The following is a 14006-nucleotide window of genomic DNA, read 5'->3' as shown; positions in this document are numbered from 1 at the left end:
TGCCCCAGTACGGCTAGCAGGTTGCAGGATCTGACTTCGGGCTTTGTGTTATTGGACTCCAAGTCCAGGGCTCTTTCCTGAAGCTTCTGCTAAGACCTAATCCAGCCTGGACTCCCAAATGTCTTGGGAAAATCTTCCATTCCCACTCCTGGCAAGGCTACTCAGCAAATTCTCTTTGCTATCTAATCTAAGTCCTTCCAACTTCCAGAGGTATGAGGTACAGGGAAATTTGAGGTCAAGGCCAAGGTCACAGGAGATAGGCACCAGGCTGGGACCCTGCATTTCTAGCCAATGCCCAATGCCTTCTTTAGGAAGCCTGGGGAAAATGGAGCAGATGAAATACAGTGGACTCTGAGGCATGAGCTCACGGCTGACTTTGGAGGTGACCTTGGCAAAGCAACCTCATCTCTGGGGCTCTTGGTAAAATGATATTTGGAAAGAAGCTCTGAGGAGGGCTCCAGAGGCGACATTTCCAAGGCCCTGAGTAATTCTGAAATAAAGTGGCCTCCCCTCTCCATACCTGCCACTCACCCCAGATGACCAGCCCGGGAGGACTGCGGGCATCACTCAGCAGCTGGCCTGGGATCCCTGAGGTCTTCAGCAGAGAACTCTGGTGACAACACCTGAGACCCCTGGCCTAATCATCAACCCAGTACTATCAGCAGGTCAGGTGGGCACCATGTCCCACGCTGGGAAGGAGACAGATGAGGGAGGGGACAAAAGCGCTATCAACCAGGGTCCCTGACTTACTTGGCAGGACAGGTACTGAATATGATGTCGAGTCGATGCCCTGCTTCCAGGCAGCCCCCTTCCCTGCCTGCCCTGCCCTGCAGATAGCCTGGCCGAGGGTAGGAGGAGGAAGAGCTGCCTGCTTTGGCCCCCCCAAGGGAAGGCATCACCCCGGTCTGTCTGGGGTTCCTGGCCAGGGTGTTCCGGCTTCAAGGAGAGGTTCTCTCCAGCCCTCCTGTTCTCTGCTTGCACAACTATGGCCTGTGTCTAGAAACACTCCTGCCCCACTGCTAAGAAGTTTGTGGAGACACAAAACCACCACCCCTTTTCCCGGCCAAATGGAAAAGAGCAGACACAGAGAGACCAGATTCAGCCCAGAGTCACCCGGAGTCCGAGGGGCCTCCCTGGGAGAGCGGCCCACTGGGTTTGGCGCCATTTGTAGAAGGTCCAACAGGCCAGAGCCTCAGCCAGGAAGCCTGCATGTGTCCCACATGTCCCACATGCATGTGTCCTACACGGTGACAGGAAGACACCAATGTGTGCATCCTCCAGGCCGACTGGTTTTTTCAGACTATCATCACCCACCTCACTTCCCAGGATGTCTTGGAAAAGGTGAGAGGGACAGTCATCCTTCTCCACATTTTCAAATGGGACCAATTTAGCAGTGAATTCGCTGGATTCCAGATCCTTCTATTCAAATACAGTTACACCCCCGCCTCACCCCACCCCTAGCTCCAGTGTTACATTTCTTTTTCTACAAATTGCCCCGTTCAGTTTTAAGAAACACCATAACAATAGCTAAATCTTTTTTTTAATGTTTATTTATTCTGAGGAGGGGGCAGACAGAGAGAGAGAGGGGGAGAGAGAGAATCCCAAGCAGGCTCTGCACTGTCCTCGCAGAGCCCGATGGCGGGTTTCGATCTCACAGACTGTGAGATCATGACCTGAGCCAGATGCTTAACGGACTGAGCCACCCAAGCTCCCCAACAATAGCTAAATCTTTATTAGCACTGCACGCCAGGTACTCACTATTCTTGGAGCTTTTAATATAAATATTAATACACTCAACCTTATATCAACCAATGAATTTAACTCCATGTTAAAGATGAAGAAATTGAGTACCAAGTGTTTAAACAACAAGATCCCAGTGGAGTTGGGATTTGAACCCAGGCAACCTGGCACCCTGGCACCTGAGCTCTCAACCACTGCACAACAATGCCAAGTATCTATGGGGATACGAGGAACTATATGCTCCAAGTCCACCTAAAAGATGGGCTAAGGTCCACGGCAGGCTCAGAAAGTCTGCTCAAGACGGAGCATAGTTGCAGGAAATCCGCTGCAGGGAAGCTGGGCTGTGCTCTTGCCCAGGGGCCGTGTGCTGGGGGGGGGGGGGGGAGGAGGGGGCTGGGGACAGGCTGCAATCTGTCTCTGAGCAGCTGAGTCCCAGCCCCAGCCAAGCAGTAGGGAGCAGGCTGAAGGCAGGCTGGGAGCTGGGAGCCCTGGCCGGCCCCACAGTGAGCAGCAGCTGGGAGGGACTCTCCTGCCTCCTAGCTGCTTATAATACTGCAGTATCCCCTGTGGGTGTGGGGCTGGCTGGGTAGAAGCCCAGGACCCTCCTTCTCTCCTCCACCACCCCCCACCCAGGCTCAGTCACTCAGCCCCAAGCCCACAGCAGCCGGCAGAGCTGGCCACCCTGGGATGGGAGGTCACGCTGGCTCTATGGTCTCCAGGGACTACCAGTCCTGCTGATCAGTTTGGGAGCCATGGCACCACGTTTAGTCCAGGAAGCCTCTTCGGCAGCAGGTAAGAAAGCTAGCTCACTCCCAGAGTGGGGAGTGAGCTGGATGGATCCACCACCCCCCCACCCACCCACTGTCTCCCCCTAGCAGATTCACCGAGGGCTGGTGAGTCCCCAGTATGGGAAGTCCTCCCTTGTACCTCACACCTTACATGAGCCCTTCCTGCTGCAGTATAGCCCCGTCGCCTCAGACCGGGAGCCTTCTGCTTGCGAATGCACCCTTTGTTAAATCCCTAAGATGCGACTCCATGAGCAACACAGCAATCACAAAAGCCATTAAAGCAGCCGGCAGCTGCCGCCGGTTCAAGAATTTCATTTCAGTTGAGGAAAGGCTGGGAGCTTCAGCCCTCCTCCCCCCAGCCCCTACTCAACTTCAGGACCCAGAGGAAGCAGGAGGCAGAGGAAAAAAATAAAAAGGAAAGATAACAAAACAAAGGCATGGGGGGTTGGGGGGGGGGGGGGTTGGAATCATTCACAGCCTCTCCTGACCTGCCAAGGACTTTTTCCACATCTTTCCCTGGACTCAGGGGCCCAGATAAGGAAACGAGCCTTTCTCGTAGCTTCTGCACGGCTCTCTGCCTGAGCTTTGCTCAATGGGCCATCTGCTCCGAGGCCTCTCTGCAAAAGCTTTAAAAGTCCCATTTCTCCAGGGAGCTGAAAGCTGGGGAGGCGTCAGCTGCAAACAATAGGGGAAATTTATTAGGGATCAGCGCTGCCAGGAGGACAGTGCCTGCGGATGGGGCCGGAAGCTGTCCAAGACACAAAGGGTTATTTAATGCAGTAAACCCAAAGGCTCCTTTAGAAGTCAAGTGCTCACACGGGAGGCCCAATACTCTGCAACCTTCCTTTTCAGAATCACTTCTCCCCCTCACCCCCCCTCCCACAACCCTCATCCCAAGTCAGACTTATTTCCTGTCCTTTGCCACTGGGCAAATATTGACTTTCTTTCACTCAGCCTTGCCAGTGGAACTGAGACCAAGGGATCTGGCTATTGTCTCCTTCCTCAGGGAGGGCAAGGCAGGCTGTCAGCAGAACAGCTCCAAGCAGCGGCCGACAGACACGTCAAGAAAGAAAGCCTAGAAGGAAAATCACGGTCCTGGGAGTAACAGTTCTGTCTTTCGTTCTTCTGCTTTGTCTCTCCGTCCTCTGTTCCTTTCTTGCATTTGCCTTTATCCTGTGGCCACGTAGCGTGTCTGACCCCAGAGAAGCTGCGTGGAAGCAGCGTAACTAGAAGAGCTCTGGGCTCAGACACTGGGCAACCTTCTGCTAGTCTTTTCATTTTCTTGGACCTCAGTGTTCTCATCTGCAAAATGGGAATGTCAGACTTGATGATCTCAGTGCCAGGTCAAGAGGTTTCTTCCCGTCAGTGACCCACATCCTTTCTGCTGCAGTCAAGGCATCCTTCTTTGAGGTCTGATGGCAGAAGGGCTGGAAGATATCTGCTTGGTGCTTAACGGGGAGAGCAGAGGAGGGCCCACGAGTGCAGGCACAGCCCCAGCTCTGGCGCTAACGTGATGTGTGATACCAGGCAAGGTTCTCTCCCTCTCTGAGTCTCAGTTGCCCCATAATCAAAGTCAGGGACTCGATAAGATGAACCCTACGGCCTCCTGCAGTGCCTCGTGCTGTGGTGCCCCTCACCTAACACACCCCGGGGAGTGGCGATGCCTTTTCTCCAAGACCACATTTTACTGCCCTTTCTTCACAACTAACGCGTGGAAGGCTGTCACGCTTCCGGCTTGTATCCCCCTCCTCACCAGAAGCGTTCTGTGAACCTTGCTGTTCTCTCCAGCAGCCCCACACTCTGCCTGCAGCCCCCCTGTGGTTGAGCTGGCACCTCCACAGGCCCTGTGACAAAAACCAGCTGAGTTCAAACTCCTGAAGCCCCTAGCCAGTGCACAGCAGGAAGAGGATGCGGGAAACCGGGGCCCTTTCTTGGAAGCCTGTGCATGATGACAAGTGCAGGACTGTGGGCTCTGTCCCCACCCTTCCTTTCACCTGAGCCTCCCGTCCTGATGACGGAGAGCCTCAAAAGCCCATTCCTTGTGCAGCACCCAGTTCACAGTAAGAACTCCCCCATATTGCCCGAATTTTATAGAAGTTATTCCCACATAATCTTCATAAGAGCTCTAGGAGATAGGTGATTTTATTCCCATTTCCCAGACGAGATAACTGAGGCTCAGAGAGATTAAGTGATTTGCCCAAATTCACCCAACTAATAAGAAGACAGAGCCAACATGAGAACCCAGGTCTGTCCATCTGCAAAGCCTCTGCTCTTAACGCTCAGCATTCTTACTAAGAAAGAGATGGCTTCACCTCCCCAGATTGTCACAGAAGTATGACAAAGGGGCGGTGAGTGCTGATGCCCAAATGACTCCAACAAACCTCTCACCCCACCCCACCCAGCCTCACCCGAGGCAGTGCCAACCAGGATCTGAACCAAAAGGGTTAGAAGGACCTTTGATTCATCTAAACCATCTTTTGACTTTGCAAATGAAGAAACTGAGGCCCGTGGGTGGGACTTGCCTAAGGTCACATCACACAGTGAGTCTGGGGTACCCCAAGTCCTGGCCCTGCCATCCCTGCACCCAGCCTGCTCGGTCTGGCTCTGGGATCTGGGGTCCTGGGAGTCCCCCTGAGGCCAAGCCTTTGCCAGTCCCCCCTCTACCCCCTCACCCCGCCACCCCTTCCCCCTGGCCCAGATATGCCTCTGGCTCCCCCGCCTCCAGGGATCCAGTCTCAGCCCTCCCTGGGCCTCAGTTGGCTCCTTCCTTTAGGAAGTGGAGCAAAATGCCCATGTGTCCTCACCACAGAAGGGACCGGAGGTGTGGCAGAAAGTGGGGAAGGGAGAGCTAGAGGCAGACAGGTGTGAGGTTATAGGAAAGTCTAGCCATTTTTTCCTTTCACATGAAGTTTTCTGCTGCAGAATGATCCTAACGGAGAGAGGAAGAGGGAGACAGGGAGAGAGAAAGAGACAGAGATAGACAGAGACAGGGAGAGAGAGAAAGAGACAGAGACAGAGGCAGAGAGGGAGAGAGGCATTGAGGCAGTGCTGCTGTTCCCACCCCACAGGGAAGCTTTGGAAGCTGCAGGGGAGACCCGAGGGCCATGGGCGCAGGGAGGGGCCGCTGCCCCGCCACCTGCTCCCCACGGGCTTTATTGTGATTACGTCCAGTAGATGCTACTCACTGAGGACTCCGAGGGCTCTGCATCGGCCGAAGCACTTTATGTGCTCTTTTGTGTTTAATCCTCACGACAGTCTTAAAATACCACCACTGTTCTCCTTTCATTTTGACAACTGAGTACGTGAAGCTCCAAGATGTAAAATACTGTAACTTGCTCAAGGTCACGCAGCTAGCAACAGTAGAGCCCAGGGTCTCGGGAGGGTTCACTGCAGGGGTATGCAAGGCCTTGAAAGTGGCCCCTTCATATGGACTCTTTAGTCTCGCGTTGTCTCCACCCTGGGGACAGAAGGGCGTGCGAGGGCAAGTGCATGGGAATTCCTGGAGACCAGCTGCCCCCATCACCCAGCCAAACCCACTTCCTGCTACCCAGACACCAGCTCAGAACTTCAGCCACAGAACAGCAAGGCTGGAAGGACCCTGGGAAGTTATCTAGTTCAACCCTCTCAGTGTACAGGTGAGGAAAGCAAGAAACGGGCTTGCCCAAGGTCACACAAGGTCACACAAATTGGGAGGCAGAGCCTAGAATTAAACTCAGACTTCCTGTCTTTTTTTTTTTTTTTAACATTTATTTATTACTGAAAGACAGAGAGAGTCAGAGCACGAGCAGGGGAGGGGCAGAGGGAGAGGGAGACGCAGAATCTGAAGCAGGCTCCAGGCTCTGAGCTGTCAGCACAGAGCCCGAAGCGGGGTTCGAACTCACAAACTGCGCGATCATGACCTGGGCTGAAGTTGGACGCTTAACTGAAGGAGCCACCCAGGCGCCCCTCAGGCCTCCTGTCTTAAACCAGGACTCTCCCTACAACACCCTAACGCCCAGTGAGAAACTAACGTTTCATCTCCACTGCAGACCAAACCAGAATTCACCCAAGAAGGAGTTAGATGAGGCTTCCCTCTGGTGAAGGGTTGTGAGGTCGGTGGCACAATGGGGTGTTACAGGCTGTTGTAGTGGAGATCTCCCCAGCCAGAGAAGGGATCTTTCTAAACGTGATTCCTTCAGATCATCCTTGCCTGCAGTGGGTGCAGCCTAGAGCCGGGAGTCAGACAGCATGATCTTGGGGGGAGGGGGATCCTTGCCATCCCCCTTTAACCCATGTGACTCTTAACTGTCACTGGGCATCTTTCCCCCAGGAGGGCTCAGCCCTGCAAGAGGGCTGTGCTAGTGCAGGGAAGCCGACATTCTCACAGCCATACTGGAGATTCTGCAGGTGGGAACAGTTGATAGGTGAGCAGGCTGAGGGTCTCAAGGCCCTGGTGACTTTTTAGGGGGCGGGGGGACCTACCGTTTCCCCAGAGGCTATGTCTCAGGAGGAATGCAGCTGGTGAGGCCACACCCCACCCATTCCTTCCACTGGCCTCCCCAGCATGCTGGGGCATACAGGTGTCAGAACTGGGAGAGACCTTGGGTACCATAAGCTCCAAAACCCATTGAAGAGACTGAGGTCCAGAGGGGTAAGTGAGTGGTCCAAGGTCATAGGCCAGGTCAGAATGGAAGCTTCGTGACTTCCCGTGGAACGCTGGGTACACAGCTCCACACTGCCACCCCCTCCCCAGGAAGTGAGCCTCTCCGCAGAGAGGCCCGCATCAAAGGCATGAATTCCTAAGCGCCAAGGCTAGAGGCAGGCGCCCTGCGGACTTGTTCACCAAACACGCTGCCCCCGACCTCTTCCGCGTTCCTGACGGGGGCACCAAGTGTCTCCCTCTTCGTGAGGTTCAGAGAGGTGCAACAACTCGTCCAAGGTCACACAGCAAACTGACTAGAGCATGCCCGCCTACTGCCCCGTTGCCCCTTCCCCAACCCCCACCCCGGTCTCTCCAAGCTCTGCGGTTTGCCAGAATTCTTGGGACCCTGCTTCCTCCAACGCACGGAGCCGCGGCGTTTGCTGGAGTATGAAAAAGTTTCGGGAAGAGGAAGGGGCGAAGATGCCGCCGCCCATCCCAGACCCGGTCCGCAGCGGCAGGGCAGGGGGCGCGGAAAAGAAGCCAGCTCCGCGCACCGCCAGTGTCCCCAGCGCGTCCCGCTCTGCGCCAGGGGGCTCCCGAGCTCCGAGCGCGGGGCGCTTCGGCTCAGCCTCATTGCGGCGCGGGCAGGGGGTCCCATGCGCGCCCCGCACCCACTTTTCACCCTACGCCCACCTCATCCACCCTCCCCCGCACCGCCTCCCGCGGTTGCCTGCTTGCCCGGGTGCCCGCGCAGATGCACCGCGGCCTCTCGCGCCTTCTCCCCGCGCGCGTCCCGGGCTCCCCGGGAGGAGAAGCAGGGCAAGGGCGAGGGGTTCCCGGGATAATTCGGGACACCTCCCCCGGGACTAGCCGGGCGGTTCCGACGCAAGTGGATTTTCGGAGCCCACTCCCCCACGGCGGGCTCCGTCCGGCACTTAGTTTATCTGGCTGCGAGCGCCGAGCCCAGAAAGTCGGAGTGTCCCAGTTTGGCGACCCTGCGCCCGCCCGCGCCCCAGGCCCTCCCGGTGGCCGCCGATGGTCGGAGCGCGGCTCCGCTCGGGACCACGGGTTGCCCTCGTAGGGTGTCCCCGCCCGGGGCGCCTCTTACCGGGGACGTTCTTGCGCGGTTCGGCCAGAGCTCACCGAGAGAGCAGAGCGCGGGGACGGCCGGGGTCTCGAAGTCGAGGTCCCCTCTTTCCACTTCGCGGCCGGCCCGGCCGCTGCGGCTCTCCTCCCGCTCCCCGCTCGCCGGCTCGCCCGCGCTCTCTCTCTCTCTGCAGTAGTAACAGCCCGAACCCGCTTCCCCCGCCCGCCAATTGAGATGCTCCTCACATCTGCCTGCACACAGCGCGTGCCGGCCTCTCCGAGGGCGATCCCCGCAAACCCGGACGCAGGGCCCCCGCCCCGGCAATCCCCGCCCCGGGGAGGCCGCCTCCGCGCGCCCCGCGCCCCCCTTTCTCCCGTCCGGACGGCCGGTGGGCGGGGAGGGAGCGGCGACGGGGAAGGGGAGGTGTGTGCGAGGGAGAACGCGCGGCGTGCGGGAGAGGGGTTCAACCCGCCGCGCCCCTAGAGAAGTTTGCGGTGGGTGGGGCCGGCCTCGGGTCCCCGGAGGCCCACGGGGCTCCAGGGGCAATGCGGAGGCGTCCCCTCCCACTCCGTGCCCTCCTGCGACACTCCCCACCCCACCCGCGCCACCCACGAGCTTTACGAGCCTCTGGGGAGCGGGGATTGGCTGGGGGAGGGGCGGCGGGGAGGGGGATCTCTGCGCTGTCGGGAACCGGCTAGCGGGTAGGAGGGAGCCGATTTGCTTCAGGGGATACGGATGAAGGTTTTCCCGAGTCGGGGACGAAAAGAAAAGGGAGGGAGAAGAGGAGTGATAGAGACAAAAGGCGGAGAGCGGAGGGGAAGGGGAGGTGAGGGGGGTTGGCCCGGAGAGCTCCGACAGCCTGCGGTCCCCAGCATCCGCGCGGGAGGGTGAAGTCGGGACTGAAGCCGGGGGCTCTCCCCCAGCCTCCCGGGGAGGGAGGAAGCGGGTCGAGGGGCCCCTGCGGAGAGAGGAGGAAGCGTGTGCTGCCCAGGACCTGGGCCTGGCTCCCAGGTAGACCCGGAGCCTCCCCGCTGGCCACAACTCCGCTTTCTCCCTCTTGCGGCAGGCTAGGAGGCCTCAACCCTCCGGGAGCACAGGGAGGACGAGGCCTTTCCCACACTCACCAGGCAGGAGGGGCAGGGAGGATTGGAGGCCCAGGTATGGCTCCCGTGCCTCAGTCTCACCCCGGTGCCTCACCCTCAATGCCCAGCCTTCACCCACTGAGACCTCAGCCCCCCAGCTCAGCCCTGTGCAATTCCTGCTGGTGTCAGGACGCCGCCCGCCCCGTCTCTGCACCTTCCCAGCCCCACCCCATCCCTGCCCTCATCCCCACAGCCTCCCCCTTCACTCTCACCTTGATCCTGTACTGCACACCCCCGAGTCAAGAATTATCACGTTTGGGGTTTGACCCAGGAAGTGACTCCCCCCGCCCCACCCCAAATCCCTTATATGCAGGTGTTGGGGAGGGCCCCACTCAGAGCTTTCCAGGGCTTCTTATCTCCACAGAGTCCCAGGAGCCCTGGGAAGTCCCGATACCTGCAGCGAATCCCCTCTCCCTGGCCCAGCCCCACGACATCCACATCGCCCCAGAGCCCGGCCACTGCAATACTGCAGCACCCGCTGCTTGGAGCCGGGCTGGAGCCGCTCTTTAGAACAGCAGCTCGCTAGTCACGGACCCTGGGCTGCAGAAATAGCTGATTCGGGGATTTCCAGGCTGCAGGCTGAGTGGGGGAGTGTGTACCACCCATCCCCATCGGCCCGGCTGGGGCCGCACATCGGTGTTGGGAAGTGTGTGTGTGTGTGTGTGTGTGTGTGTGTGTGTGTGTGTTTACGTGTGGGCTAAAGGACAAGACAGATGCCTGAGACTCTCTAGTCGGCTCTGCTGACCCCTCACCACCCTTCAGATGAAAAAGGGGACCGAGCATCAAAGCCTCAAGGTCAGATGCTCCTCTGACTTCCCCCCACACCGCCACACCCCCGTACCACAGGGCTGCCGTGGGGGACCTGGCACTCGTGGGGGACCTGGCACTCGGCGGCTTCTCTTGTTTCTCCCTGGGGGAAGAAATGCTTCTCTTTGGAGATCCACCAAAAGCTTTTTTTTTTTTTTTTTTTTTACCAGGAGGAGGGAGAAGAGGGCTGAAAGTTCAGAGGGCTGATTTTACTTGATCCTTTTAAACAATGCCAGCAGGTAGCAAGGCAAGGAAAGGAGGACTCACTCCACTGAGGCACAGGAACCCCCCCAAAGGGTGAGTGACCCACCCAAGTACTTGTGTCAGTTTGGTACAGAGTTAGGGCATGGAGCTGGGTCTTGTGACCTCAGATGCTGACCCTTCTCTAATCTACAGGAGGTGGGTGCAGAGCTAAGCCGTGCCCTCCGCCCCAGGGGCTCCTTACAGTTACCCCTCTTACCAGCTGCTTCTTGTAGACATCTCTAGATGTGGCCCCCGCCCACCCTCCAGCTCTGCCTGGCACTGCCTCCTCCCTCACCCTCTGGGTTCCAATGATCTCCTTGCAGGTCCTGAGAGGGCTATGCTCTTCCCTGCCACAGAGCCTTTGCACATGTTGTCCTCTTGGTGGAGGACCCTGGCCTCTCTGCCCCACGTCACGACGCCAACTCCTCTTTGTTCCGCCAGTCTCAGTCCCCTGACACCTCTCTGTGTACCCTGTACTTCTCGTCTGCCTGTAAGACAGGCACTTGTCACCCTTGCCATTTCCCAGTGGAAACTTTCCCCCCACTAGACTACAAGCTCCAGAACGGAAAGGACTTCCTACCCATCCGGCCCACTGGCACAGAGTGGGCACCCAATACATCCTAGTGGCTCTGAGGTTCGGTGTTTTCAAATCCTGGCGCTGCACCTTGTGTGCTGTGCGACCTTGGGCAAATTACATAACCTCTCTGAGCCTCAGCTTTCTCATCTGCAACATGGGGATTCTAATTATAAAACAGGATTATCATAAGGATTAAAGGGATAATGAATGCACAGAGATTAACACAGTGCCATTCCTGGCATATCTGTGTGAAAGAAATAAATGTAAAGAAATACAGAAGAAACGGGGGTTGAAGGAATAAAGGAATGGCCAATGGTCATATTCCTCTCCTCTCAGCCTCCTCCCTGGGTTGTGAAGTCAGTCTCCTCTCCTTGCCCACCCCCCCCCCCCATGCTTTCAGGACAAATCAGATGGCTGATGCAGTTCAGCGGCTTCTTCCCTCGCCACCCAGGCTCTGCCTTTTGGGCCATCATGGATTCTCTGCTCTGATCCTGGGTGTCAGCACAACCCAACCCTGCTTGGAGTGGAGTGGCATGGCAGAGCCCAGGGCAGGGGGCAGGGGGCAGGGGCAGCAGGGTAGCCTCCTTCATGATCTCCCAGAAAAATCACCTCCACATAAGTCCACGGACTAAAACAATCCCCTCACCTCCCTTCCAATGAGAGAGCAGCACTTGCGCCCCTCCTACGCAGAAATTCTGGAGCTGCCCTGGAGCTCCGGGCTCAGGTCCAGCCCTGCAGGATCAGGCTCCTGTGGCCCATATGTTTCCCGGGCCGGTGGATGGAGGGCCATGTTAGGAAGAGGTGCTCCGAGGAGGACCTTGCAGTCTCCCTGGGCTGGCTTCCTGTTGTTCAGATGTCCTCCTTTCTAGCTAGTGCCAGAGAAGGCTGACAGTGCTGTCCCTCCAGCCCTGTTCCAGGAGCAGCCCCACAGCTGGTACCCTGGGGAAGCAGCCTGTACCCTGGCTGAAGACAGCCTTGCTGGAAACCCCCACCCCACAGCCCAAGCCCAGGCTGACTGAGACAGAGAAAGGGGGCGCTGGAATAAGCCAACCTAGCTCTTCACCTTGACCAAGTTCCCTCCCCGCTTCGGACCTGTCCGGACAGAATAATGACTCTCAGTTCTTCCCTTCCAGAAATGCAGCTGGATTCTTGTAAAGAGCTTCTACATCCTGCAGCCACCACCACGACCACCGCTAGCGCCAACGGAGCCCCGCTCCTCCTCTTCCCCCCTCCTCGCCCCTACCCTCCTCCCTCCCTTCCTCTTCCTCAGCCGCACGGAGCAAATGGAGCAGCGGCCCCCAGCGTTCGTTGGGAGCCATGAGACTTGGAATCATTGGATCTTCACAGCAGTCGGAGGTGACAGGGTGGACAAACTACACGAGTTTAAAACCATAGGCTCTAGCTGTATGACCTTGGGCAAGCCACTCAACCCCTCTGCGCCTCATCTGTAAAACAGGAACAAAAATGGTATTCACCTCACTGTGAATATTACATGAGTCAATACATGGGAAAAACTTAGAATAACGTTTGGGACATAGTAAGTGCTCAGTAAACGTTAGCTATTATTTTTTTATATTATCTCTATTTTGCAGATGAGAAAACGGATAAAAAAAAATATCTGCTGTTTATTTAGTCCCTACTATGTGCGAGACAGTTTCTATGTGTCGTGGGGGGCAAGGAGCGCAGGGTGGGCGAAGGTGAGGACTGCGTGCATACGCTAAACCTGAGGAGTGTGCTGATAAGGCTCTTCCGGAGTATTTATTTGCATCCATTGGTTTACATGGGGTTACCGAGCGGTACCCCAGGGAGACTTGAATTGTGCCCAAAATGGGCTCCAGACATGTGGAGACGTATCTGGCAGTCTTTCAATAGAGGTTTCTGATAAATGAGTTATCAAAAGGAAGGAATACAGCTGACAAAATGAGCCAGACCCCACAAAGGGCTTGAGGGTCAGAGGGCATGACCCTCCAGACTGAATAGAGTGGCTGGCCCTTGACCTTGCCTGACTCAGTGGTCTGGAAAGGAAAAGAGCTGTGCGTCAACTGAAGGAGGTCTCGAGAGCTGGCTTGCTAAACGTGACACTCCAGGCTCAGGCCACCCTGCCCCTCGAATGAGCATTTCGCCATGGGGGTGGGGAGTGGTTCCCATTCTCTGAAAGAGCCTGCAGAGCTGGGAGAGGTGGGAAGCCTGGGCTGGTGGGCACGTCAGCAGGAGGAGCAGAGAGAGGCTGCACAGAGCAGTGTGGGGCTGTGGTGGTGTGGGACACCGAGGCACTGACACCAGCGGCCAGCGGCAGTCCAGACCCACGTGACGACCCGCGTGCCAGTCGGCTCTAGGAGGCTCCCAGAACACATGCTGGCCGAGGCAGATTCAGAGCACTAGATCTCCAGTAGGAACAGGTAGGTGCGTGGAGCTGGTGCAGTACAGGTACTGAGATGCTAATGCTGGCAATGACCACGAAGACAGGTAACACGTGGCGGGCTCACGACTGGCCAGGCACCGTTTTAAGGGTTTGATACAAACTTAACACGACCACCTTAGGAAAGGGGATCCTTCTTATTCCCAGTGTACAGACAGGAAGATTGAGGTAGACAGAGGTAAAATAACTTGTTTGAGGTGACACCTAGGAAGTGGAAGAAGGAGGATTTGAACTCTGATATTCTGCCTCTGAGGTCACGCTCTAAACCCCTCTGCCATATGCCAATCAATATCAAGTGCCCTCATTCCTAAGCAAAAGCTGGACAAGGTTGTGGACACCGGGTCCTACAGAAGATTTACGATTTACTGTTTTTGTTGTTGTTGTTGTTTGTTTGTTTTTTTAGAGAGAGAGAGACAGGGAAAGCCCAGAGGCGAGGGGCTGAGGGGCAGAGAGAGAGAGAATCTTTTTTTTTTTTTTTAATTAAAAAAAAAATTTTTTTTTAACGTTTATTTATTTTTGAGACAGAGAGAGACAGAGCATGAACGGGGGAGGGGCAGAGAGAGAGGGAGACACAGAATCGGA

The 14006-nt window shown here is 56.6% G+C and overlaps 1 protein-coding gene across 4 annotated transcripts in view; it reads right to left on the bottom strand.

Annotated features, from left to right (window-relative positions):
- The window catches only part of SYT2 (synaptotagmin 2), a 107514-nt gene that overhangs the window by 37224 nt on the left and 56284 nt on the right, over positions 1-14006 (bottom strand). The window contains exon 1 of one of the 4 annotated variants that reach the window (XM_045456473.1): positions 8293-8523. The exons of 2 other annotated variants lie outside the window; for them this stretch is intronic. The gene's annotated coding sequence lies outside the window, so the exon portion shown is untranslated. Of the gene's footprint in view, positions 1-8257; positions 8524-14006 lie in introns of those variants that run through there. One more of the 4 variants, XM_045456472.1, reaches the window with a different exon arrangement.

The sequence above is a fragment of the Leopardus geoffroyi genome, chromosome C3 (assembly GCF_018350155.1).
Source record: "Leopardus geoffroyi isolate Oge1 chromosome C3, O.geoffroyi_Oge1_pat1.0, whole genome shotgun sequence".
NCBI classification, from domain to species: Eukaryota; Metazoa; Chordata; class Mammalia; order Carnivora; family Felidae; genus Leopardus; species Leopardus geoffroyi.
The sequence above is the reverse complement of the archived record's forward strand: the minus strand, read 5'-3'. Positions and strand labels throughout refer to the sequence as shown.